Here is a 27,052-nt window from a genome sequence, read left to right as displayed (position 1 = left end):
ATTAGTGATCTTGTTTTCTCTCCTCCTGCTCTGTTATAACCACTCAGATGCTTCCAAATATTTCCCTGTTGATTTGGTCTCTTATTTAACGAGTGCTGAATATGGATGCACTGTGTGTACATGAAGCTATTGGCTAGAGCTTCTCTCCTGTGTTTCTGGAGAATCAGGGACTTCTTAGACAAAATTATAATATTTCATAACTCTTCTCAAGAGCTGGTCATAATGTCAAATAAAAAAAAAAAATACATTTCTTCCTCAGTAGTGAGTATTTGAGGTTGGTAGGTCTTTTACCCCCAGGTATCTGTTTATCTCTTTTCCAGGCATTGATTTGAAGCACAGCTCAGAGCAAATTTGCAAGCAAATCTGCTTTCCTCTAAGGCCTAGCAGCTCACCCCTTTGTGTTCCTAGCCTGTGTCTCTGCCTGGCTCTCCAAGGTTAAGGCAGCAGGGCTGCTGTGTGATCATGCACACTTCAGGAGCTCCTGCAGGCTTATACCAGCTTGAATGCTGAACCCAAGAAATGATCCAACTGTTCAGAATGGGCTTTAAATATTTATAAATATATATATAGAGAGAGATTATATATGTAGGTTAAGCCTTCTCATCATTTTTACCTTTCCAGTAAATACCTGTGCTCTTCCTAGTGATATCAGGATCTTCAGGCTTCCACAAAGTCCAGTAATTTTGGGGCAGGGGAGGAATAGGTTTAAAAAATAAGAGAAGAAAACTAAATATTGGAAACCCATTTGTCAGTAACTTTATTGACCTGCTAGACTCTCTTCAATCATGGGCAGGGCTTCCAGGTTTTGTGGAAAGCTCTTATTGTTTTGTCTTAATGCATTTATCACTGAAGCACACGTTTATCCACAGAATGGGCATCAGAAGTGAAGCTGGAAGAGCCCCAGGGATTTATATCTGCTCCTTCCTCATCACGTTGTGGGGGAAGCACAGAGTGCTCTTGGATGCTCTGCCTGTCTCTGAAAGGCATGGCAAAGATTATTGTTAAGTATCCCTCAGCAACATCATCACTGAACTGCCAAGAGGAGTTTCTTGGGATTTATGGAGACAGAGAGGAAGAAAAGGTGAGCCCCCATCCTCCATATCCTCTGAGACAGTGATGCTACATGATTTGCCTCCTGGAGGTGGAATGGATGACACTGAGGGGTCTGGGTGTGAATCTTCATGCCAAAAAATGTATTAACTTCCATGCAGAAGGCTTTTATTTTCCTCACCTTGACCCTGCTGAGGTGCAATCCCATCACTGGGACAGTAGTCTAGATAAACCCAATGCACAAACTTAAAAGAAAGTGAGAACTTTAATGCTGTTTACTAGCAAGTTAAACTTTCTGGAGGCCTCTCTATCTGCATGTGTACAGGATGCTGTGCAGTTAAGTAAAATCTCCTTGGAAATGCAGTGAGACAGGGAGCAGGAGCACATCAAGGTAATTCCATTTTAAAATACACTGAGGAGATGCTCTTTGTTTCCTGTTTTAAAGGGTCTGTAAACAGTGTAGGGGAGCAGGAGGGAGGGGGAAAAGTGCTGTATCAAGCAGCAACTTGGAAACAAAAGGAATTAACTGGAACTTGTTGGCACAAAAGGTAAATGGGGAAGGAGGAAGTAATAGGAAAGGAATGGGGGGGAAAAAAATCAAGAAACTTGCTCTTGCAGAGATTTTATTTGGTATGCTGAGTGTGTTCCTTCTCCCAGCATCTCCTCATAATTTCACTGTGGGTTTTTTCTTTCCCTTCCCTCCCCTCATTCCCCTTTATTCTACCTCTGTCTGTGTTTAATATACTGAGTTTGCAGATGTTATAGAGAAGACCTGAATCTCTGTAGGTATCCACACTGATCTGCTGTTAGACCAAGTGTGGTGGAGAAATCCAGCACCAGCCTTTGGGGGTGCTGCAGGTGAATTTCAGTGTACATGTTTCTCCAAATATTTTCAAAATTAAGTTATGCCTCTGGAGAGAGTTTTTGGATAGTAACTTGTTCCAATAGGACACAAAATGAACAACACTCATGCTGAGTTGTCCAAGGCAAAAAAGGCACGTTTATTTCCAAACTCTGATATTTATAGAATTCCAAAAGTGACCATGGATTGGAGGATGAAATTGCTGCCTCTCCAAACACACTGGTCAAACCAACAGCCCATGAATTCTCTCCTCCTCCAGAAAGGAATACAGAACAATCGTTATTTATATGAAAACTGCATGAGAAACTCCATTACAAAAATGTAAACATCAGAAGGCTTGGAAGAATTTTAGAAGAACAGGGTGACAGTAACTATTGGTGTAGACCCTCATCCTGTTAACATCACAGCAGTGGTGATGGTTCCACTGAAAAAGAATAGTGAAATAGGTTCCTTCTCTAGAGCAGGTTCCTCCTGCTCTAGAGAAGGAACCTATTTCACTATTCTTTTTCACTTCTGAATGGATGTGCATGTTCATTGTAGCTCTCAGATATGGGGAAGAAGCTGGTTTTTCCATGACACTTAAACAAGAACACTCTTTTGTTACCAAATGCAGCAGCAATGTCTCCTGCTGAAGACTATTAGGGGAATGGAACATGCTAGGAATATAATTTTCATCAAGAAAACACTCATCACCCACCAAGTCTACAGTTTAGCATGTCAATTAACTCTGAGTTGGGAGTGAAAGGACAGGAGAGGGGAAAAGATAGGGGAGATGCTAAGGAGCTCTTGGAGCACTCCACAACTATCTTCTTCCAAGGGCTTATTTTTAAAAGCACACAAAAAATTCTAAAAGTATATCTAATACAGCTGAGAATAGCAGTTGAGCTATCATAACTATTTACATGCAGTACAGTGGAAAATACTATCAGAAATGGGGCCATCAGTCAAAGTTTAGCCTGAATAGGAGTCTCAGACAGCTCCCTGGAGCATCCTCCAGCACACAGACTCACTGCTATGTAATAGCATTTGTTATGGCTGGCAGTTTTTCAAGATTGGTTATATTAGAGTAGATTTCAATGCCTATTTATGTGCCAACATATTGAAACAGCCTGTTTTCTCCTCTTTTTTCTCCCCCTCCTTCTCTAGAGCTGGTGAATAACAGAAGTTTGTGGGTGCTTGTACCTAAACTAAATTACTTTCACCCAGGAGCTAAAACACAGAATTAGGCTTTAGTGTCAGAATGAGCTAGAACTTTAGGATGATGTTATGACAGGGGAGCAGGAGGCTGGGAAATTCAAAGAGACAGAAAGTAACCAGAAAACAATTTAATGTGCATAACAAGGGAAGTACCTATCAGTGGAGATGCAGTAAGGAAAAAATGCTGAAGCTGGAAACAAGGCTGAAGTGAATTTGAGTTTTGTAGGATTATAATGAACAAGGCCTGGCAACATAGGAATGTGGGAGTTTTCCTAATTGGTTTGCCATCTAATTGAACACTTTTTTCCCAGATGAACTTTTAAAATGAGCATTTTAAGGTTCTGGTCTTCAAAATATCTTTAGCATGTGTTTCAATGAGGGTCATATACAGGAATTGTTCTAGTACCTACTGAGGGTCCTTTTAAAACTTAATATTAAAGATGAATTTAATGCTCTACATTCTTATTCTTCCCAGGGCAAAACGTCTCAATGCCCCAAAAATTCCTGAGGAGATGAGCTTGGCATGGTTGTTATCCTTCCAGATTGGGAGGGAATCCTGCAGTCACTGAGACACCCCTGAGAGACACAAATGCCACCAGGTGAGCATCCAAGTTCTCCTGGCTTTTGTAACTGCCCTGTGAAAACCTGCAGACATCTGTGGTGTGGCTTTTAATGAATCCATGGGGGCTTCAGTGCAGGTTGGAAAACTGGGCACGTTCCTCAGGGAGGGTTAGGAGAGCTGGTGGGTGCCAGTACCCAGCTTCCAGCAAAGGGCAGACCAGCCTGGCAGCTCTGGGCAAAGCTCTCATCAGAGGCCTGAACGTGGCAGAGCTGAGGGGCTAACAATAGCAATGCTAAACTGTGGTGCTAAAAACCTCCTGGCACTTTCATCTGTTTCCCTTTCTTCCTCCCTTATTGTGCCTTGTTAGGGTAAGAGATAAATTTTCATTCATGTGGCAATACCAGAGACTTCTAAACCATATGAAAGGTTAACTTCAGAAGTAATGAATAATATGACCAAAATAGATTTGGACCAGTATCCTGTCTTTGATTTTTTTTCTTTTCTCTTTTTAAAGGGCATTACAATCCCTTTTGCCTTTGCTCACATTTTGATAGCTATCCCTAGGAAATAAGAGCCAATTGTTAAGTATGCAGCATTGTGACTTTGTTCTCTGCTTTGTGCTGCAGCTGCCACAGGAGACTTGTAGCCCCATTAAAATCTGTTACTCCCCCTGAAGTCCTGAACTTTCTGGACTGAAAGAAATCTGTCTAATTGTCATGGCCAGCTGATGGTGTGTGAAGGATTTGGGCTAACCAAAGACTTACTAGGTGAGAGAGAGCTCACATTAATGCTGGGGTGAGAGTAAAGGGGGAGCTTAACCAAGTTTTTTTAGCTGATGGACAAGGGATTTTTACATAGCACACTTCCATGCTCCTGGAGGGATTTCTGCTAACACTTGGAGTTATGTCAGCTGGCCTAATCACCTTTCCTTTCCTAGAAATGCTTTTGTAATCCAACCTGTTGGGTGTGGAGTCCTAATCATGGCATGGCTGTGCCCTGGCACTGTGTGAGTCCGTGTAGGATGCTCTTTCCCAGACTTTAACTTGCAGGAGGACAAATTGCAGTGTGTGTCCAAAGCAGTGTGCCAAATACAAGGCAGGAGGTCAGAGGGGCCAAGGCAGGCAGGGCTTCTCCTACAGCTCTGCTGGGTGTGAGGAGGTGCCAACCTGACTGAAGAACTGCTGAGTTGGTTAGGTAGGACACTGTGGGGAAAGGGAAGCTGTACAGGTATCCTCTATACACAGGAGAAGAAGCACAGACGGGAAATTTAAACTGTTAAAACACTTATGAATACAAGGTTCTTCAGTGCCAGCTATCAACTATGTGAGACAGTGTTGTATTTGTGTTCCCCCCAGATGGAGGAAGGAATGATGGATCTGACTCCATGTTCTCAGAAGGCTAATTTAGTATGTTATGATGCTATATTATATTAAAGAATACTAAACTATACTATACTAAAGAATACAGAGAAGATACTTAGAGAAGGCTAAAAAGATAATAATGAAAACTCATGACTCTCTCCAGAGTCCTGACACAGCTTGGCCCTGATTGGTCAATGAGTGAAAACAACTCACACCAGAATCCAATGAAACAATCTCCAAACACATTCCACATGAGCAAAACAGAGGAGAAGTAAATGAGATAAAATTCTTTTCCTTTTGCTCTGAGGCTCCTCGGCTTCCCAGGAGAAAATCCTGGGCGAGGGGATTTTTCAGAGAATGGGAATGTGACAAGATACTCCAAGTGATTCATTCCCCAGAGGATATGGATGCCCTGCAGTCTTGTGAGCATTGCATGGTGTCTTGTACAAAGGAGCCTGAGGGAGGGGCTGCCTGTCAGGGCAGGGATTTCTTCTGGCCAGAGTGGTGCAGGCAGTGGGTATTTGCCACTGGTGACTTGTAGTGGTTACAGGGGGTGTCTGTAGCTGTTTGTCTGCCTGAGGGAGGCCACCACTCTGGTTACAGGTACAGCCAGCTCTCTTCTGGCCATGTCTGCAGCCTAATGCATGAGCTCAGAGCTGAATGACATGAGGATTTTGAGTTAAGGGGGTTTTTAGTAGAGGAATATTTTCTCACACTGCATTTTGAAAGACTGTGCCTTACAGCCCTCAAGAGTAAAAGGTTCACATCCCTTTCTGGTCATTTTTACAGGCAACAGGCAACTTCTGTGATGACACTCCTGTCTGTCCCATAAAATCTTGAGGTTCAGCAATGACAGTGGCCTTCCTTCAAAGGGCTGTAGTAGCCATGAAAGGCTTTCTCTCAACTTGCTCTACTCAGAAAACATCATCTGGTAAGTTTGTTATGACTTTGGGGTGAGGATTGAGAAGTAGAGCTTAAAGTATGGTATGGCTGTTCTATTTAAAAAAAGTTAATCCGTCTGTTCTGAAGAGAAATGGCCAATAATAAGAAGAGATCTATTTGAGATCTTGAGTGTTGATGATTGAATGCTTAAGTAGTGATCTAGGGACTGTAGTCATTTCACGGTGTACACCTGTAAAAATGAGACTCCTGTTGTAGCTGTTGCTCTTTCTGCCCCTTTGCATTCTGCTCTACAGAACCAGAGCCCCATGCTCAGTCTGTTAATGCTTCTGTGACCTCTCTCATGCTTCTTCCTCTGGTTAGGCACTAATTCTGCCAGGTGCTGCTGTTACCACTGCCTACCTCCCCAGCCTCCATCTCTGCCACAGGCCCAGGGACCCACACAGCTAAGTGGGCTCTGAGCTTAAGGACAAAAGGAAACCTCCCTCATTCTCTCATTTCCCAGGCAAGGTCACAGCTGCTGACATGGGTGGACAGTTTTCTCTCTGAAGAGCAGAGCTGCCTTGGCATCATTAAGCAAATTAGTACTTTGAGCTCTCAGATCAGAGAAACTTGGACCTTGGAAAGATGTGTCCAGTCTGTCTCTTCTGTTTTGTGGAAGCAAACTGTTTTGCCTTTCTAGTTATTTGAGCCATGTCCAATCTTCCCCATCCTCCTTTCTTCTGTCTTACCTGTGTTCCTCACTGCTCTGTGAATCAGCACATCTGCTTGGGCAACTGTCTTGGGCTTCAGAAGTAAAGCACAGCAATTAAATTTCTCATATTTAAATGCACCGGACTTGCAGCACCGTCAGCATAAACCTGTTTGCTTTTTCGTGTGCACACACGCATTTTCAAGGTGAAATTCCAACCCTAGCTCTGAAAATGGTGAGGTACCTTCTCCATTCACAAGTGCCACTGTGCCTCTTTTGGCTGGGGTAGAGGTAATTTTCTTCACTAGGCAGCAGTTAGTAGTGGGCTGTGTTCTGGATTTGTGCTAAAAAGGGTGTTGAGATGGTTTTGGTACTGCTGAGCAGGGTTTGCACAGAGCCAAGGCCTCTTCTGCTTCTCACACCTCCAGTCTGTGGGGAGGCTGGGGCTGCACAAGGGGGACACAGCCAGGACAGCTCATCCTGAGTGACCCAAGGGATGTCCCATGCCTTGTGGCATCATGATCAGCATATAAAGCTGTGGGAAGAAGGAGGAAATGTTTGGAGGGTGGTGATGGTTGTCTTCCCAAGTAGCTCTTACCCATGATGGAGTCCTGCTGTCCTGGGATGTCTGAACACCTGCTTGCTCATGAGAAATAGTGAATTAATTCCTTGTTTTACTTTGCATGCATGGCATTTGTTTTACTCCTTAAACTTCCTTTATCTCACCCCAAAAGTCTTCTCACTTTTACTCTCCCGGTTCTGTCCCTGATGCTGCTGGTGGGGAAGCAAGCAAGTGGCTGCATGGGGCTTGGCTGCCAGCTGGGGTTACACCATGGCAGCCACAAAGCAGTGATGCTGTTGTAAAAATGTTTATTTGCTGAATGTGCTTTGCCTTAAGCTGCTGTCTGAGATCATTCCAAGATACTTTTCCATGCTCTGATGTATCCAAAGCTGCAGAAAGTCAATTCAGTGCTCACTCCCACATGGGTGGTGTCCTCACATCTCTGCAGTTTGCACTGCCACCAAATCGAGCACAGGAACATCCCTGAGGAATGAGTGATTATTTAAACTCGTTTTTGGGTTGGATTGTGTTTGTTTAAGAAAGGTGGAAGGGATGATTGGTCTCAACATGTAACTGACCTCTGATTAATTAATTAATAACCATTGTCTGCAATCTGACACTCTAAACGGGAAGTAGAAAAATAAACAGTTTAAGCCACCTGTGCTAACTTTTGCTTGAGAGCTTGGCTGCCCTTATGAGATGGCTGTTCCTTGTCCTGGGGCACACAGAAGGGGTAGAGGGGCCCACTGTAAAAAGGTCAGTTCCCATGACATGACTCAGAGCACCACTAAAAGAGGGGGAGCAGAGCCATGTGGTGAACCTTAATATTCTCACAAGGTTTCCCTGAACCACCTCTACCAATAAGAATATTTTAGTGGATTTATTTATTTTATTTTTAAAGTTTATTTCCCCCCCCAGATTCATCCTCTCCTTCACTAGTTTCTGAGGAAAGTAAATATTCTTCACTTCCAGTTTTTTTCCTTTCCTATCTCATGCCCCTTGTGATCAGTGGAAGCTGGTGGGTGTGTGATACAGGTTATTTATGTACTGTTTAATTTGCTGTTGTTACTTGAGATGATTGGAAACACTTTGGCAAACTAATTTTGGAAAGTGAAGACTTCTTGTAATGGAAATGCTTTATAAATACCATTTTGACTGAAAGAGTGAGGAAATTATTCTTACCTGCAGAACGTGGCTCTCTGAAAAATCTGCAAAGAGCTGTTTACCCAGGGCATTGCCAGCCTGTACACATCCTGCTAGGACAAGAGACATTTCTAAGCCATTTTGTCAATCCTGGCAAACAGGTGGGCTTACTGTTCCCATAGGTCTGCATGCATCCAGAGCTGCTCCCCAGCAGCTCAAACCTTGCTCTGCAGCATCCTGTGCTGCTGGCACTGGTGGCAGCAGAGATGGAGTATGCACTTTGCTGGGTACCTGGTAAATCATATCAGGCTGAGGTATGTCTCTGTTGAACCTTCATCTCTGTTTTATGGGATACCCCAATGATGGTGGCATAGGTACAGAATGTTTCATCAGATCTGTGGATTTGATGGGGGCTCCATCTGTGTTGGGGTCTGGTGGCTGAGAAGGTGAGAGACTGACCCACCTCTGGACTCCCTGTGTTGATCATAACAGCAGCAAAACTTCAGAGTACAAGTTAAGGCTCTGTGTCAGCACAGCACAAAGGGCACTGGGACCTCACTGGTATTCCTACAAGTGACTCTGTGATTGTAAGTGTTAAAGCATGAGAGTTGTTTGGCAGCAGATGTTAAAAGCGTTGTCTGAATTATGGGGGAAGGTTTAGACAGAAAAAACGTTTGTTTTCCTTCTTACTCGCCCAATGTCGACAGAACAATTCTCAGGGGAAAAATGCTTGTTGTCAAATGTGAAGGGTGTCAACCCCCCTGCTTGCACACACTGGTTTGGGTGGGTTTCCTCCTGGGACTGGCACCCCCAGAGCTGCAGGAACCCATTGCATCAGGTGCCATTTGGAGTGCCACCAATGCAGCTGTGCCAGGGTTAATGATTGCAGTAACACTCTGACAAGGGGCCCAGTGCTTGTGTGTAATGCCAAGAGTGAAATGAACAACAAACCTCTGGGCAGGCTTGCTACTTATTGTCTGCTTAAAGCACAGGGTCAGGAATGTGACTTTAAGGTATAAGTGTAGGCTAGACATGATCTAGAGAATAGCAAAGCTCACCTATTCTGTCTTCCCAAGCTGTCAGAGCTGTATGTGACATTAAAGTTAATGAGCCAGAAATGAGCAGGCATGTCCCTAGAGAGCTGTTCTCTCTTTTTTTTTTTTTCCCCTCCATAAAGACTGGTTTGAACAGCACTAACATAATATGCACCTCTGTGCTGGTAGTAAATTAATGTCTGACATGGCAGGAGCTGAAATTCAAAAGAAAGCTTTTAAGTTGTCTGTACCCATTGTCTAAACCCCAGGATATTCTTGTTAGAGGAATATTTTGCTGTGGCATATAATTTAGATTTTATATATGTATATATAAAGTGGACAGGTTGGACAGAGCTGGAGAAAGTTGCCCCTTTCAGTTTGCTGTGCACAGCTTGGGGCAGGACTTGGGGGAAGGGAAGGAGAAGAACTGAGGACAAATATTAAGCATGGGGAAATATGGTCTGAGCAGAGCCAGTGCATGAGCACAGTGTGTGTGAATAAGGAGGCTGTAAAGCACATGGATTTCACCATATCCTCTTGGAAAATTCCATAGTTATTCTGTGTGCACTGATGATAGGAGGCTTCTGCACCAAAGGAGTGATGTCCTGGGTCAAACTTGCCTGAGGAAAGTGTATTCACTCAAGTCCCCAGACCCATGTCTCTTTGGAGGGTCCCATCTCTCATCTTCTTAGAAACAGCCTTCAAAATATGTTCAGTTTGACTGTGCTGTGGCCCCAGACAATGGCACCAGGAGAAAGCCTGTTGTGATTCATTAAAACAGTGCTCTCAGGCATCCAGCAAGTACAGCAAGGGACAAGTACAGCACATTATCAAAGCTCTGTCTCATCTGTTCTGCAGTGTTGATGTGAGATATTTGGTGGGATGGAGAGAAGAAGCAAGAAAAGCAGTGGGCTGACAGAAGTTAGAGCAGGAAAGCTGTACCTGGGGTTGATGGGAATTTGCTTTCCAACATTGGCAGATCTGTGACACCAACCCGCTTGCAGGTGCTGGGTCTGAAGCAAACACTGCTGTGAGATGCTGAGCAGGATGGGGAGAGACAGGAGCTGGCACTAAGCGTGGGTTACTCTGACATGGAGGAGCACCTGTGACTGATGGAGGGCAGTGGCAGCTCAGGCTGGGAGCACTGCCAAGAGAGATTTCCCCTGCTCCCTGAATGCTGCCTGCAGTGTGTGAAACATTTTTCACCTGGGAGCCAGGCTGTGTCTTCTGTTGGGAAGCTGGGAAACTCTGGTGAAGGCAAAGCCAAGGTGGAGGCTGAGCAAAGGGCAGTGGACTCAGGGGAGGTGGGATCACTCTCATGGTATCTCAGTGCCCAGGGCCCCTGTCACCCCTGCTGCTGCTCAGATACCTCGTGGTGCCAGGGTCTCCTTGGGACACCTCAGTGTCTGGGGAGGAGAAAGCTGTCCCCTCATCTGCAAACTGAAGAGGGCTGTACCACCCCTCCTTCAGTACAGCTCCTGCCCCTCTGCCAGGCAGGTTTGAGTGCAGCACTGAGCTGATCTCTGCCTGTCTGACGAACTCTGGCCATCTCCTTCTCCTTTTTCAGGGAGACTCCTGGTGGCCACACAGCTGTTTGTTTGACAGGCCTGGCAAGCTGGCCAGTATTGCAGTGTGGGGCTTTTGTGTGTTTCTCCTCAATGAAGAGGTTGTCTTGTGTACAGGGTGAATGTTTGGGAATTGGGTCACTTCCCTCCAAACCCTCCCTCTTTGGAAGTCCAGACTTGAGCACTCTGTTTCAGAAATCATCTTTTTACTGCAGTAAACCTTGTGGTGCTGTAGTGCTTGTATCTATTCAGTTCCTGAAAGGTGCCCTGAAAATATTATCCTTCAGCATCTGGGTGCATGGCTAGTGCCAGCTCCTGCACACAAGTGGTGCTCATCTGTCAAAACAGATTTGGCAGCCCTGTTCCTCTGGGATAATCTGGTTTACCAGAGGGAAGTAGCTGCTGCAGCAGCATGGAACTAAGATGGACTACTCTGGCTGCAGTGTTATCTTGCTGGAAAGGAGCTGATCTGGAACTTGGTGTGCTGGCTTATCCGTTGTGAATATGCCTTGAGGTTTCTGAGAGATTTATCTATGCCAAGCCCTTAGTCTTAGCTCTGATGTCAAGGGGGCCATAATGACACGATTCCACTTGCCAAACAGTTGTTTTTCCTCAGTTTTAAGTGGAAGGGTTTAGATTTGCCTTCTTAGGGGAGGGAAAGGTGGTGTCTGACTCAAAGTTTCCTGTGAACTGGTACCTAAAAACTAGACTTGGAAGTGAAGTGTATTTGTGAAGAAGGATTTTAATGCTCAGCCCTATCAGCCTGTATCAATGAGTTACAAGCCAGGAAACGTCTGCCTGCCTCCATCTCCTCTGTTTTCAGCTCTGCTGTGCACTACACACATATCCATGTTTTAAACAGAAGAGAGCAGGCTCTTTTCCATCTCTGTGTTGCTTATCACAGTCCACATAAATATTGAAATACAAGCATAGGAGTGTGAGATGAAGCAATGTGGTGTCATATAACCAAGAGAACCTGGCAGCCATCTGCTGCTAAATGGCTGAAGAACTTCAGCCTGCTGTTATACCAGCTCATTCTGGCGCCACAATTAAAAGATCATGTGGGCAACTTTTGATTTATTAGATGTACCAAGTACCAGTGTATTTGTTGCTTAAAAGAAACCCTTCTTTCTCCTATCCTCATCTCATGCTGCTTTTGGAAAGAAAACCTCATATTTTAGCTCAGTTCAGAAAACATCAGTCAATCCTTGCAAAAATAATAGTTCCCCTGAACTAGCAGAGCTGTAAATTGCAGTATTTTGTCAGGCTGCTGCTGCTGATGACTGACTTGTCGTGTTCTAACCAACTTTCAAAAACTGCTCTGCCATCATCACAACAAATGTTGTTGGGGTTTTGGCTTAAAGATGTGATTTCCTCAATGTGTCTTCAGCTGTGCAAATAGAGCAGCTCAGTGTTTGCAATTTAGTGCTGTATCACAGAGCAGGGAGGCTTCCTGTTGTGAAAATGTGTGTGGCATTAGGGGAATGACATCCTGACTGAAACCTTCCAGGCAGTGGGGGCAGGATGGGCTGCCATGCCTGCTCCTGTGGCAGGGAGCTGGGCAGAAGGAAGGCTGTTCTCAGGGCTCCTGATGTGCCAGCCACCCCTTCTCACACCTGCAAAGAGGATGTGAGTCGGGGTCTCTAGCTGGTCACTGTGACCCTGAGATGTGTTAGAAAGTCTCTTTTCCCAGGCCCACGCTTGAAGAAGGAGTCAGAGCACTTCATTTCTCTTTTTCAAGGTTGTTTATTGTATCTTATCTATAAAATTCTTTCTCCTGTCCTGCCAAGGTCCGTCCAGCAGGACAGTTCCAGGCACTCTGCCTGCCCCTGGGGAGTTATGTCTTTATACTAAAAACTACGTATATAATGTTTACAATTACTTTCCAATACCTATCACCTATGTTAGACAGGGACCTTCTACTCTAAACCAATCTAAAAGTGCCAACATCACAGCAGAAGATGGAGGCCAAGAAGAAGGAGGAGAAAGGCTGGACATGCCCAGATCCCTCCATCTTGCCTCCTGAACCCCCATACCAAAACCCCAAAATCTACTTTTCCACTGTGTGATAACTTTACTATCATTCTACTTAAACTGTCATGGCTTGCTGATCTTCATATAAAGTTGGTAATTTGCTCCACGGGTCATAATCAAACCCACAGGCATCTTGGGCTCTGTGCCAGGGTCTCTGAGCTCCCTGGCAGGGATATTGGCCATCCTGGACAGCCAGGGGAATGTTCTGGGTTCACACAGATGTGCTGCCCAGTGAGGTGACAGCCCCATCCTAGCCATGGTGCTGCCCGTGCCTTGGGAGATGGACAGAGCTGCAGGGTGAAACCAGGCTCTCAGTTTGTGGTGGTGACAGAACCCCCTGGCCTTCCAGAGGGGACTTTATGCCTTAAATTTCACTGGAGGAAGAGGGTTAGGAAAGCTTCTGGCAAAGCTGAAGGACAGCAATTAATACTCCTCTGAACATTTCTTATTTTCTGACCTAGAAATGGGCAGCTGGGTGCCAGGGATGGAACTACTGGCCTGCTAAGGAAAATGTAATCAGGTAAAATAATTTGGACTTCCAGTGCAGAGCTAGAATTGAAATGCACGTGGGGTATTTTGGATGATCTCCTTTTGGACCATCTGTTTGATGCAGAGGCATTTGGTAAGAGAAGAATCACACACAATTCAGGTTGAGGTGCAGCACTTTGTGCAGAGGAGTTTTCCCTCCCCACCTTTTTACAAGTGAGTCTGGCTCTTATATTCTAAATATACCCCTGAGGGAAAGGGAGCAGCAGAACCAAGAATTATTTACATCTTTTGAAGGAAGAGGCACTGCAGTACTGGGGAAGGAGGCATAGATGCTGGGGGAAAGGAGAGTTGCATAATTTAAGTGTGACAAGTAATTCCCATTAGTGTGGACTCTAATGAGCTCTTTTCTCCAGTCCCAGACTTGTTTGAAGCAAGGGTAATCATAAATTAATCTACACAGCATTGCTACTTGCCTTTTTTTTTCTAGAGTAGCTCTTCACTGCAGGAGAGCAGCTTTACCACACTGCAAATGTTGCTCCTGATTCCTCCCTTCAGAAATAACTTGTGCACTGATGGTTTTTGGCTTAAAGAGGGCACAGTAAGTGTTTATTGTACCAGCTGCAACTCTTGCATGCCGTGTGACTGTAGGGTCAACACAGAAATTCAAAATCAGGAGAAGGTTCTCCTGGCCACCAAATCCTGCACCAGCCCAAGCTGTAGCTCAAGCTTTCCTGGTTTTCTGGGTCCCTGGCTCTGGAGGTTGTATGTTAAGGTCATGGGAGAAGAAAGGTTTCTGCCTGGCAATAGTTACATTTGTTTGAATTCTGCACTTGGCTTTTTATGGCACAAGAAATGGCACTGTGAAATCCCAAACAGATTTCTCATCACAATTTATCAAGTAGCCATCCTGATGCTGCCAGAAATGTCCTTCTCTTTGCACTCACTGCACCAAGCTGGTTGTCCTATCAGAGAGGAAAGTTCTGCCTCACTGCAATGGAGATGTTCTCCTGATTAGTTTTTCTCTTTGTGGATTTTTTTTTCTCTTAAAAGTAAAAAAATCTTAAAAGTAGCTAAGCAAGAAACTACAAGCTATTGCTTTTATAAGCAGGGGTTTTTAAAATTTTAGCTAGGGCTGGGTTAAGATGAGTGGTGTGAAATTTTGATTACGTTTTTCCTCAGCCTATCTTGTGATTAATGTTGGGGCTCAGATTTCTTCCTTTTTACACTCCAAGTAGCCTGTCATGTTTGTATGTGAGAGGCCTCCAAGAAGAATCTGTAACATTGCCATAACTTAAAACCTTACAAAATCGAAAGCAGAGCAGAATATCCTTGAAGTAAGATTGCCTGTGCTGGCTGGAAGCTGTGTTTTAGCATCTACATTTCCTTGCAAGAGTCAGCTCTTTGCGTGTATGTTTTTTTTGGGGCGCAGAATGAATGCTCTCACACACCAACAAGGATCAGTTGCTATTTATTTCCTTCTCAAGACCCGTTCAAGGTTTGATCTATGCTGGCTGCACTCTCTGCTCTCCCTTAATTTAGTGGCACTGTTTATGTAATTGCTGCTTTTCTGATTAAAGTGCATGAGTACAAGCTGAAGGCTTGACACAGGCAGCCAAACTTTTTAATTGCCTTTAGCTCATTTCTAGCTGTGGCACATCTCTTTGAATGCAGCTGACTCACAGGAAAGTCTGGGAGAGAAACTATACCCTTTTTATTTATGCTTTTTCTCTTGCAAAATTGCTCTGTGAATTTTTATCACCTAATGGTTTCTCTGACACATTTTAAAGCTGTTCAGCTTCTCACCAAGAGACTATTTTATATGAGACTTGGGCCAGTAAACCATTTCTGTGATCTGGGAAGTGCTGTGCTTCCTTCACAGAGCAATCCATTTTGAAATTAGCTGGGCCTGCCTGCTCAAGAGGAACTCACAGTTGCTTGGCTGCTAGTCCTGAATGGACCTATTAAATGCCATATTTCTGTAAAAAAACCCAGCAAAAATCCATTGCTGACTAGCAGGTCCTGAAATTCATGCATGTCAAGGGTAGCATAAATAATTTCAGCTTGCAGTTTTGGAGACAATAGTGGTTTCTGGCTTAGTAAATGCTAACTTACATCCAGTCTATTGAAAAGGTGATTATATAAGGTAGAAATCAGCTGGGGCTTCGGCAGAGTTGGAGGAACAGGCTCCTCTTCCATTCAAAATGCCTTTTAAAATTCAAAGCACTTAGTGATGTGGATGTTATTTGTTAATTGACTTATCCTGTCCTAATTAACTTATCCTGTCCTAAGCTATGTCCAGCCATGTTTTGCCTCTCTCAGGTGGTTCCAAGGCACAGATAGATTGAAGCTCCAGCTCTTTTCACTTCCTTGTCCTAAGGCATCTTACAGAAATGCTCTCAGCCTGTATTACCCCCTTTGTGTTCAAGGGTGATGGGTCATTGGTCCTCTGACCAGCCAGGTGGAATTGTGCCAGATTTAAGGACTTTGAGTCTGGAAATCAGTGTGTTATACATAGGTGTCTGCTCACTACAGCAAAATATAATTGCATGCTCCTGGCCTGAATTCCTTTGTAAATGCCCCTCTCTTCTCCCAGCAGTTCCTCTCAGGAAATACAGCTCCTGTGAAAAGCCTGAGGAGCTCCTTAGTCCATCACTCCCTTCTCTAGCTCAGGTGGAATTCAATACAGTCTTTTCCTCCAAGGTAAAATCATGAGAGTTAGCAAAATATATGCTATGTCCTGCTCCTCCCTTGTAATCCCTGGGAGATCTGCTGGAAATATCATCGCACAGGTGGCCTGACTGGGAATGTCCACCTGGCCCACCAGCACTTAGAAACCTGGGGACTGGTTTGTCTATGGGAGCCGTTCTAGATGGTGAGGCAGAAGGAAGAATGCACTCATCCAGCTTGCAAGAGGGAAAGCAGAGATGATACTTCTAAAAAGATACAACAGTCTCAGTTATACCACATGTTTCTAGACTAGAAAACCATGATTTACTTGCTTGTGGGTTTTTCTTGTCCACCTTTGTTTTTATTAAGCTCCTCTTTCTTTGTTCCTGACCTGTGACAGCTGAAAGAGTTTTCCTGGGAGAGAGAAGATGAGTGTGGGCATGCATGTGGTGAGGAGCTGGGGAACAGCTGTTGTACAGCTTGTTGTGTGGAGGATGCTGGACAGTTCAGTTTCAATCTAGACCATCCTTGTCTTGTGGTCTTCACATGAAGCTGTGAGGCCAAGCAGGTCCTGGCACTTTTTTTTCCCCCATCAGCTCTTCCATCCCACTTGACCAAAGGCAAGTGAGAGCTGCAGGTTTCCCTAAAGCTGAGATTTGAAGTTGAATTTTTTATTTCCCAGAGTTACAAGCAATAGCAGAGACTCCTTAGGGGCCAAGGGCACGTTGTTGATATGTGTGGCAGGCTGCAGACCTCACTGTGTTTGTACCTCTGGGTACAGAGGGAAACCTTGGCAGATCTTGCTGCCCTTTGCCTGCTCTTGCTGCTCAGTTTCCAGCTGAAATCTGTGCCTGGCTTCCAGGTGCTGCTGGGTGTTGGGAGAATCTGTGAGGTGCAGGAAGGAAAATCAGTCATTGAATGGTTTGGAAACATTAAAACTCCACCTTATTCCACCCCTCTGCCATGGGCAGGGACTCATTTCATTAGACCAGGTTACTCAAAGCCCCATCCAGCCTGGCCTTGGACACTTCCAGGGATGGGGCATCCACAGCTTCCCTGGGCAGCCTGTGCCAGGGCCTCACCACCCTCTTGTAGCCACATTCACAGAGAAAAGCAAGGCACAATTCTTCCCAAGAATATTTCTGGGTTTTGCATTCTCTGAACATCAGAGAATGAAAACACAATTCTTATCATTTGCTGTGCCTGTGTTTGTGCAAAAGTAGAGTGCAGTATGGAGATTGTTTACCCAAAATGATGGTGTTTTGTTTCCTTGGCCTATCAGGGCCTAGCGTGTGTGTGTGTCGGAAGTGCCGCTGACAGTCACGAGATTCTGGGCTGTGGGGTGCAGTTGAGTGCTTGGCAGATTGAGTTTTAGATGTATAGCATAATGTAGTATAAAAAAGTAATTAATTGGCCTTCTGATAGCAATGGAGTCAGATGCATCATCCCATCACAGCATTGCTATACCCTCTCAATAAAGGTGCCCCCATGGCTGGTGGTGTGGTGTTCTGCATTCTGCAAACTCAGGCATCTGCTGTCCCTCCTTAGGGCAGCTTTGCCCTAAGCAGTGCCAGGTGAGGACGTGCTCGTTCATCTCAGTGCTGTTTAGACCTCAGACTGGGTTTGGGCAGTCACGGATGCTCGGCACATTGGATCACCCTAATGTTGAAGGTATGTGCTGTTAGGTGTGCCCTTCCCTAAGAAATGCTTCAGTTCAGGTCACCGATGCTGCTCTTGGGGCTTCCCGTGGCTGTTTGCTCGCTTTCCTCTGCTGCCACCGCGTGGGCACGTCTCGCTGTTCATTTAAGGCTTGGATTAATCCCAGAAAATCCCCTCCATCCTTGGTTGTGCTGCAGTTTTCAGCTGTGCACACCACGCTTCTTCATTTGCCATGGAATTCAGCAGGGTATGGAGTCTGACACGTTAAAAGGACAAAATAAGGAGAGGGAATCTCTATCATGTTTTTCTTTCCCATTTTTCTCCTGAATGACTTGCTGAAGGCGTACATTTTTCACCTCTAGAAAAGGTTATGTAGGAGTAACTACAGTTGCTTCTACATAACCTTACTTAAGTGTGCATGGCAAGTTACAGACCTCAGACAGAAGTTTCACAGGCATCTCAATCAAAAACCAGGCTCAAGGCTTAGCAAAACTTTTCCAAAGGGCTGTTCCTGAGGCTGTTATACATAGAGAGCTCTGTGTCACTGCGGGCTCATTGAGTGGCTTTTATGTGCCCTACATTCAGCTCTGGAAATTGCACTTGGGACTCAACACAATTTATGCTCTTCTGGAAATATTGTTTTGAGAGCAGAACTCGATTGAAACTACCAAAATGGAGTTCTGGAGTGGAAGAGGGGCTGCTGGAGATGTCTGGTGCAGCTTGTGCAGTTTCATTTCAGAGCAGCTTTGGAGCAGCAGTGTGACCTGGATCCTGCTCACCCTGGGGCTCCATCAGGCCAGAGCCAAGTGGATAACTGTGTTTGAAACTGGACACAGACAAGAATGATCTAATTTTAGATTGAACTATAACTTATTCTCCTGTATTTGTCCATCAATTACTTTCAATTTTTGTTTCATCAATAAATGAAACATTTATAAGCTGCTGCTATATAAAAAAGCAGCGTAGAGATGCAACTCTGTTAGAAGTGATGCAAATTTAGCTTTTGTGAGGTGAATTTGTATCAGTATTGCACATGAACAAACCCCTCATGAGGTCCTCACTTTGCCAATTGGTTGGGCTTCAGGACAGTACTCTTTCCCTCTGCCATCAAATATTGCAAGCAATGAAAATTTGGGGTGAGGGCTGATCTTCTCACCTGCCCCCTTTCAGTCCAGGGATAGCTGCTGGAAGTAAACACCAAAAAATTCTTTCTTTCCCTTTATATCAGAGAAAAACCTTGTGAATGGCTGGGGCACATTTGATCATTTTACAGTCTTGTTAGGGGGAAAAAGGTTTAAATGAAACACAGACTTTAATGCAACAGATGCAGCTCTAGGTGTGTGGAAAACTGTGCTGAGTGTGGTTTTCCAGAGCCATGGGTCAGCTGCCAGGGCAGATTACAGATAGATTCAGTCTGTGACCTTAGCTATGTAGCAGAATGTTCAGTGTGGTTACAATATCTAAACCAATAACTAAATATCATGTGGCTTTATCTGTTACATTGGCTCTGACAGAAGAAGTTTGGCCCCGGGGCAGTGAAGTCCTGGTGCCTGTATGACAGAGAATTGCTGTTCATCCACAGAGAATCAAGAATGATTTTCCATTTCCTCTCTCTTTTCTCCCTCTACTGGCCGACAGAATAAGAACATAAAGCATTCAGAGCTTTCTTTCGGTTTTCAGAGGCATCCTAATCTAAAATTCATCCAAACTTCCAGCTTTGACTCATCTTGAAGGTAGAATTAAATGAGCCAACATAGCTGCATTACCACTACTGTGGTAAAAACTGCTTTTTCTTGTGCTTCATTGGAATTTCCTATGTTTATGTTTCTCATCCTTTCAGCTGAGCATGACAAAGGGAAACCTCACAAATATTGGTGTTCAATGCTTTTGCACCCTGGAGTTTCAGCCTTTTGCTTCTAGATTGCCTACTACTTTATATTTTCTGAGAAGCAATCTCTGATTATAAAATGAAATGATATAGCAGCGAACACTTTTTCAAGTCTGCTTCTGCTGAAAGAAAGCCTGTCCAGCTGCATTAAGAGAAATATGAGCCTCTTAAAGCTGCTCACCCCTCAGACAGAAGGAAGCTATATTCTGTTCTGTCTTAGACAATTTAGAGCAGCCATTCAAAAACAGCCTGTAGCATCTTGAAAGAAAACATGCTCTCAACAAGGCTTCTTGAGAAAAAAAAGGACCCCCATAAAAAGCATGAGTAATAAAAGATATTCTCTTAAAACAGCTGGTGAAATAATGGGAGGTGTCCTGGAGTAGAGTTAAATTTTGCTATCTTTTTGACTACCTAAACCTCAATGCAACTTCAGCGGGGTTTGTCTCTCTCCTGGGCTGTGGGGGAATAATTTGGAACAGTCCTGCTTTACATTTAGTACACTGACACTGAGGAAAGCAGTCTTTAACCATCTCTTTCACCCTTGGGAGGGCATTTTGTCTTTTTTCCCAGCTTCTGGGAAGTTTTTTGTCTCTGGCAGACGAAAAGTTTCACAGCATTTCTTCTGAGAGGCTCAAAAGTATCCCATGTGTTGTGCTAAGATGGAATCCTCTGTCTTGCAGGTTCACTCCACTACTGAAAGCAGTTTTGGGGTTGTAACCTATAACACCTTTGGTAATGTTTTATATGGTGATTCTAATGTAGCACCTAGCAGTCTCTACCTGTCCTCCTCACCCAACTGCAGTTTTTCACAGGCCAATACCCCTGCCTCCATAGATCACAGGAAATCCTGTGTATGGAGTAGGAATATCCCATCCAGGCTACACAACTGTTTGGGACTGGCATAATTTTCACCATTGCAATACCTGTTGTTCTGAGGTACTTTTTAAATTTCTGCAGAGTGTGGAGGGATAGAGTGTAAGGGAATAGTGCAGAAGGCAATCTCATACCTGAGGAGTTGCAGCTGTGCTAATCACCAAAGATTAGGAACAGGCCTGCCCTTCACAGGCCACAGCTGTGTTCAGTAAGGATGAGGGCTATAAAAGAGTGGGATAGCTGGGTGAGGAGAGAGATGGACTTTGTTGGCTGTGCTGTGGGCTGAAGTTTGTTGTCAGTACTGAGAAGAAGGAGTCAGTGCTGTGAGGAGATGACCATGAGAAATCACTGAGAAGGTTTGGGAGCCTTTGAAATAGGATAACAACAGCAGAGGTTTGTGGGGGGGGGCAGTTCAACCATTCCTTTGCCAAGAGAAAAATTTAGATCTCTTGGTTATGATCTGAAATGTTTGCAGGGAAGTGCTGCCAGTAGATAGATAATTAATCATAAGACTGTAATGTGGATATTCATAATCAGTGATGAATATGTTTGTTGGCCTTTTTTCCTGGTCACGTATGAAATGTAACTGCAATGCAACAGCAAGGCAGAGGGCCCCCGAAACACTGGTTATTCTGCAGTGCCTGTTATGGCTTCAGAAAGTTGAATCCTTTGGAAACTTTTGTAGAAAAATGAATACAAAGGATTTTAAGACGCAGCAGTGCCTGTGAGATGACATGAGATGAAAAATGCCAAAGTTCTATACAAAGCTTTCAGGTTCATTTCTCTCCAAGCACATCATCCAGCAGATGATGAGCTCAGAAGTTATGGACTGCCACGTTTAACACTGGAGAAGGAATCCCTGGAGAGCTAAACAAAATCCATGACTGTTTCTTACCTATACAAGAGAATATGAAATACTGTGTTTTCCATTCATAGGGCTGCTGTGTTTTGCTTGTGCTGGCTTCCCAAGAGATCCAAGGGTATAATGAATAGTACTGGAAAAGCAGATTTGTCATTTTGTTGGAATACCCAGGTTTAAAGTCTGGAATACCAGATTTTTTTGGGAAGAGTGATGAAAACCTCACTGTTTCTGGAAAGCATTGCACCAGGGTGTGGCAGCCATGGGAAATACTCACTGTCACACGTGTGGGACTCAGGAAGTCATTCCAATCAGCTCAGCAATAACCTCTGCCTTCTTTTCTTTCTGTTTCTAGAGGTATGGCTCTCTGAGTCAAGCAAACCTGATCTGTGCTTCTTCAGGGTAAAAACTCTTTGCTTTCCCAGTCCCCATCCTGCTGTCCATCTGCTTGAGAAATGTGGGAAGAGAGGCTGTCATTGAAGACAGGTAAGAAAGCTGCTCAGGACCTCAGCCTTCTCCTGATCTATTGTTGCCAGTTTTCCAGCATTGTTTGTTTGGGGGACAGAGCTTGAGATCAGTGAACAATTGGCCATAGCCTTACTCAATGCATTGTTCCTTTGAAGTTAGAGGGCTTCATTTGTTTTCAGATGGTCCCTTTTCCTAAAAAGGCAGAATATATATTTTTCTCAAAAAAACCCCAAACCACCCAACTTCCCATGAGCAGTTTCCCAACTGCTGACACATCCATGGAGCAAGAAATACCATGTGTGGTAAGATAGCTCTGCATACTAGATTTTCTAGTGCTGTTAAATTGCTTTAGAGCATCCGCTTTGACTTTGTTATTAGTAGAAAAGGAGTGAATGAGGAGTTTGAGCACTTTTCTTAAAGACTTGTTTACAGTTCTTTTAATCCTAACTGCACCATAACTTGTGCAAAGAGGGGCCTGCCTAAGTGGTGGCAGCACAATCTTCCATCTCTGCATTTATCTGAAGAGTTTGGCTTGGGGATAGTGAGACAGAGTTGCTGCCACTGCCGTGATGTTCTGAGAACCCACCAAGCCAGCCCACTAAAACCCACAATTTCTCCCAGACCAAAGCTGCCAGCAGCTTAGACTCTGGCTGCCCTTGGAACCTGAAACTGGGTTAAGGGAAGATTCCTCCACACAGACACATTTTTGATGCACTTTATTAGGAATCCTGGTGGGCCATAGGATTTGAGCTGCCTTAGACCTGGAAATGAGTCCATGTTTAAGAAGCTTCAGTAATTACTGAAGTTCTGCTGAGATTCAGCTTATCAGGGGCAGCCTCCCATCCATCCTGGGAAACTGGGCACAGTTTTTTTCCCTGGAGAGATGCTCCAGCAGCACTTGGAAGTTAATGTTGGGGATTAATCCGTAGGAAATGTTAAATCCGTGATCACTGCCAGGCTCTTGGCAGCAGTGAATTCCTAGCTAAGGGGAGAGGAGCCACTAAAATTGTCCCTTCCAGTGCAGCAGCTGCTTTGTGCCAGTGCCTATAACCTGGGATTTATCCTGATTGTCTGACTCTGGAGGCATTGAAGTGCTGTAGTATGGAAAACAGAGCAGACAGTGGCTTGATCACTTGTGTTGTCTGGTGGTTTTGGGAAGGGCACAGCAACTGGCTGTGCAGGGAGAGGAGCCACTGCTCCCCAGTGAGGTGTGGGAAAGGCAGCCCAGAGGGCATGGCTTGGGAACTGCAAGCTGAGAATTGGCTAAAATCCTCCTTAAACTCCTGAAGTAATCCTGTTCCACCCCCATTCCGTGGTCAGGGACACCCTCCTGGGATGTCCATGGAACATGCTCTGTGCCAGGCTGCTGAAACAGGTGGGGATTTCTCCCTGAGCTCAGTGCCAGGCAAGAATGGGGTTTGCATGGGAAGAAGCCTGGGAGCTGCATTTCCAGAGCTGGAGGCTCCATGCCTGGAAATGTTTCCAGTGCTGCTCTTTGGTACTTTCCAGAACTGGGCATGATGATGTTTCTCCCCAGAGTGAGGTGGTTTTCCCTGCATTGTTGGGATTATATGCTGGGTGTTTAAGGGCTCTGTTGTCTCTTTCTCCTGAATGGAGGAGTGAGGAAATGGAGATACTTCTGGCTGTCACAGAAATGTGTCAATACCTCAGTTTCAGTGAGGAATGTGATACTCAGCTCATGGTGTGTGCCTTGAGATGGTCTTGCCTGTTGTTTATTCTTTAGAACCCACTGGAGTGCTGGCCTGGATTTGGGATGAGCCAATTAGCCTGGAGCTGTGAGATTTTTCCTGTCAGAAATCCATGATGGAGATGTTCTTCCTGGTTGTCCCAAAGGGAAGGTGGGACCAGGTAAGAATAGAAATGGAATTGTTTTGGCTGCTGTTGGATGTTGTTTTCTCTTTTCAAGATGTTCCTCTGATTGATGTTTTCACAGTAGACTTCTAGGCCTCATTTGAGGGTGATTCCAAGAATTTGGAAGTAGTTGGAAAAGAGTGAGGAAAAAAGGTGACCCTGATTCTTTTCTAGTAATTCCAAACTTCTCCCACAGCACCATTTTGGGGGAAAGCTGGTTAAATGATAAAGATACAGAAGAACAGGTGTTGTAAACCCTCCTGTCTCTCTGACAGGAGAAGCAGAGCTTCCAGTAATCTCAGTAGATCTCTCAGAGAAACTGTGGGATCATCAGGTTTTTCAGGAAAGGAAGACAAGGACTGAAATGAGGGAGTAGGTTTCCAAATAATAATGATTGGATGGGTGTAGGAATGATTCCTATATGTTTGATGCCCCCCTTAATATTGCTGGAATAATTTTAAAGTACTCCTTTAAAAAAATCATTTGAATTTGGGAATTCATATTTGAAAGGAAATGATGCAAAATAAATATGGGATCATCCTGGAATTGAGGAATGGTTTGGGTGGGAAGGGACCTTTAAGGATCACTTCATTTCGTTCCCTGCCATTCCATCCACTAGCCCAGGGTGCTCCAAGCCCCATCTGGCCTGGCCTTGGACATTTCCAGGGATAGAGCAGCCATGATTTCTCTGGGTTTATGGGCACAAGGGGAAAATTTTTAGTAGGAACTTAGATGTTTTCGTTGCTCTGTCCAGCCCCAGCAGGCCTTTGGGGGGCAGAGGGTGTGGGAATAGGAGCTTTGTTCACTGCTTCAGGGTAGTCTCTGATGGTCACAAACACCTTGAGTCTCCTTTGTTCTCTCTGCAGGCCTTTTCGTGAGCACACAAGTTAACAGACCAAACAAGCAGACCCTGGGTAAATCCAAAATTGGTTTCTGCCCAGAGTTAAATTTCCAACCCCCTGTTTCAGTGCCCAGCATAGGGGCAGCCAGAGGGTCCCACCAGTCTCTGTGCTGCCCAGGTTTGGGATGAGCAGGTTGGTGAGTGTCCCTGTGTTTGCTCCACAGGATGAAGAAGCCCACCCTGCTGAGGAGGAAGATGAGCATGTGTGGGAGGATGGAGACAGTGGTCACCAAAAGCTGGGGAAGGCAGAGGTTGCCTTCCAAGGGGAGGGACATGTCTATCCTGTTGGAATTTGGGCTGTGAGACCAAAGGGAAAAAAAAGGTTAGATCTGAATTTCTACTTGGGTTCTAATGTGCCATTGAAGAGATTTCTAAAAAGCTCATTATCTGTGATGGGACCTTGGAAAAACAGGAATTGAAGCTTTCTAAAGTGGCCTAAACCTGCCTGCAAGTATCCACATGCAGCTGCCAATTTGTGGTTTTGAGTAGACCTGCAGTAAGGCCACATGGAACTGGACCGGAACAGTGGCCTCTTTTCATGGGAAAGAAACACTTATACCCCCAGTGTCTTGGGGTCAGGTGAGAGGTGTCTTTGACGCTCCAAGGGCAGTGAGAGTCCTAGTTGCTGGCAGCTTTGGCTTCAGAGAAATCCTGCAAAATAGGCAAATTTAGGAGGTGGCAGCTCACTGTCAGCCAAAGTGACTGGATGTGAATGGTGGATATTTTCCATGGGAAAAAAAACTTCATTCCTTCAGTGTGTCAGGGTCAGCTCAGAGTTAGCATTTGGGGCTCCAAAGGCAGTTGGATTCCTAGTTGCTAGCAGCTTTTGTCTTGGAGAAATCCTGCAATGTTAGCGATTTTGGGAGGTGGCACCCTTCTGTTCCAAGATGCGACTGGACATGGAGAGTTGCCATTTTCCATAGGGGAAAAAACCTTCTTCCCCCAGTGACCTGGGGTCAAGTAGGAGGTGGCATTTCGGGTTCCAAGAGTAGTCAGACTGCCAGTTGGAGGCAGCTTTTGTCTTGGAGAACTTGTGCGATGCTGGCAATTTTAGGGAGCTGAACCCCACAACCAGCCAGCTGTGGCAGGAGACAAAAAATGGTCATTTTCCATAGGGAAAAAAATCTTGTTCCCCCAGTGGCCTGGGGTGAAGCCACAGGTGGTGTTTGGGTCTCCAAGGGCAGCCAGAGTCCTAGTTGCAGGCAATATTAGTTGGGGAGAAATCCCGAGATGTTTGCAAATTTTATGTCGGCACCCCTCTATCATCCAGGATGAGCGGCTGGAAATGAAGGCCATTTTCCATGGGAAAAAGAAGTCATTTCCCCAGGGTCTCTGTATCAGCTCAGAGGTGAAATTTAGGGCTGTAAGGGAATCCTTGGTCCTAGTTTCTGTCAGCTTTAGTTCTGAAGAAATCCAGTGAAGTTTGCAAATTTGTAGGTTGGCACCCCACTGTCATCCAGCGCAAGTGGCCACAAATGGAGCTAATTTTCCTTGGGAAAAAGAAGTTATTTCTCCAAAGTCTGGGTATCAGCTCAGAGGTGGCATTTGGGGCTGTAAGGGTGTGCAGGGTGCTGGTTGCTGGCAGCTTTGTTTTTGGAGAAACCAGGCATGGTTTCTGCCTCCTGCTGTTGGTTGGTGCAACAGCATGCGAATAATGGTCAGTTTCCACAGGAAATAGATCTCATTCCCACAGTGTCCTGTGGTCAGGTCACGGGTGGCATTTGGGGCTTCAAAGTCAGTCAGAGTTGTGGGAAATAGTAAAGGAAAAAAGGTTTTTAGAAACTTGGGAAATGTAGGTTTTAGAAACAGAAAGAGTAGAGAAACTTATAGATAGTTTTAGTTGTTTAATTTGAAGGTAGAAAAAGTTATAATAGTATAGTAAGAAAAGATATGAAACAATAGTTTGAGCTTTAGGCTTGGTCAAGATAGATTTTAAGATCGTAGAAAAATGTATTTAGCAAGATAGTAGAAGGTTTTAAGTTTAATAATGGTGTATTGTTAATAGAAAGATTAGTAAATATTGTGTGATGTAAGTCCATGTGTATTTTTAGTAATTGCTTAAAACAACTGTCCGTAAGCTTTAGTAAAATGTTATTGCTTAAAAAGTTTTAAAGATGCTCTGTAAATAAGTAATCTTTGGCTGTTGTTTGGCGTATGTGAGCTTTGTTATTTTTTTATTGTCTCAACTGTAAAATGAGGTTGATGTTGCAAATAAAGCTTAAGGAATGTACACTAGCAGTCTTATTTGGTTTGTGAGGGGAAAAACTATGTCAACACAAATGGTGCCCCTTCATAATTCTCAGTATCAAACCCTGTCACATCATGATACCAAAAAAAGTCAAACAAACAATAAAAGATAGCAAGATTTTCCAGGTGAGTTGTGAGTCCATCTATTCCTGTCTTCCACTCACAGAC

At 44.5% G+C, this 27,052-nt stretch overlaps 1 long non-coding RNA gene across 1 annotated transcript; it reads left to right on the top strand.

Annotated features, from left to right (window-relative positions):
• The first annotated feature begins 5,831 nt into the window (after positions 1 to 5,831).
• LOC134417970 (uncharacterized) lies at positions 5,832 to 26,792 on the top strand. Its single transcript, XR_010027654.1, has 5 exons — positions 5,832 to 5,963; positions 21,752 to 21,882; positions 23,609 to 23,733; positions 24,603 to 24,650; positions 24,802 to 26,792. It is a non-coding gene; the product is annotated as an uncharacterized LOC134417970 (long non-coding RNA).
• Positions 26,793 to 27,052: the final 260 nt, after the last annotated feature.

Source organism: Melospiza melodia, chromosome 4, assembly GCF_035770615.1.
Source record: "Melospiza melodia melodia isolate bMelMel2 chromosome 4, bMelMel2.pri, whole genome shotgun sequence".
Classification (NCBI taxonomy): domain Eukaryota; kingdom Metazoa; phylum Chordata; class Aves; order Passeriformes; family Passerellidae; genus Melospiza; species Melospiza melodia.
The sequence above is the reverse complement of the archived record's forward strand: the minus strand, read 5'-3'. Positions and strand labels throughout refer to the sequence as shown.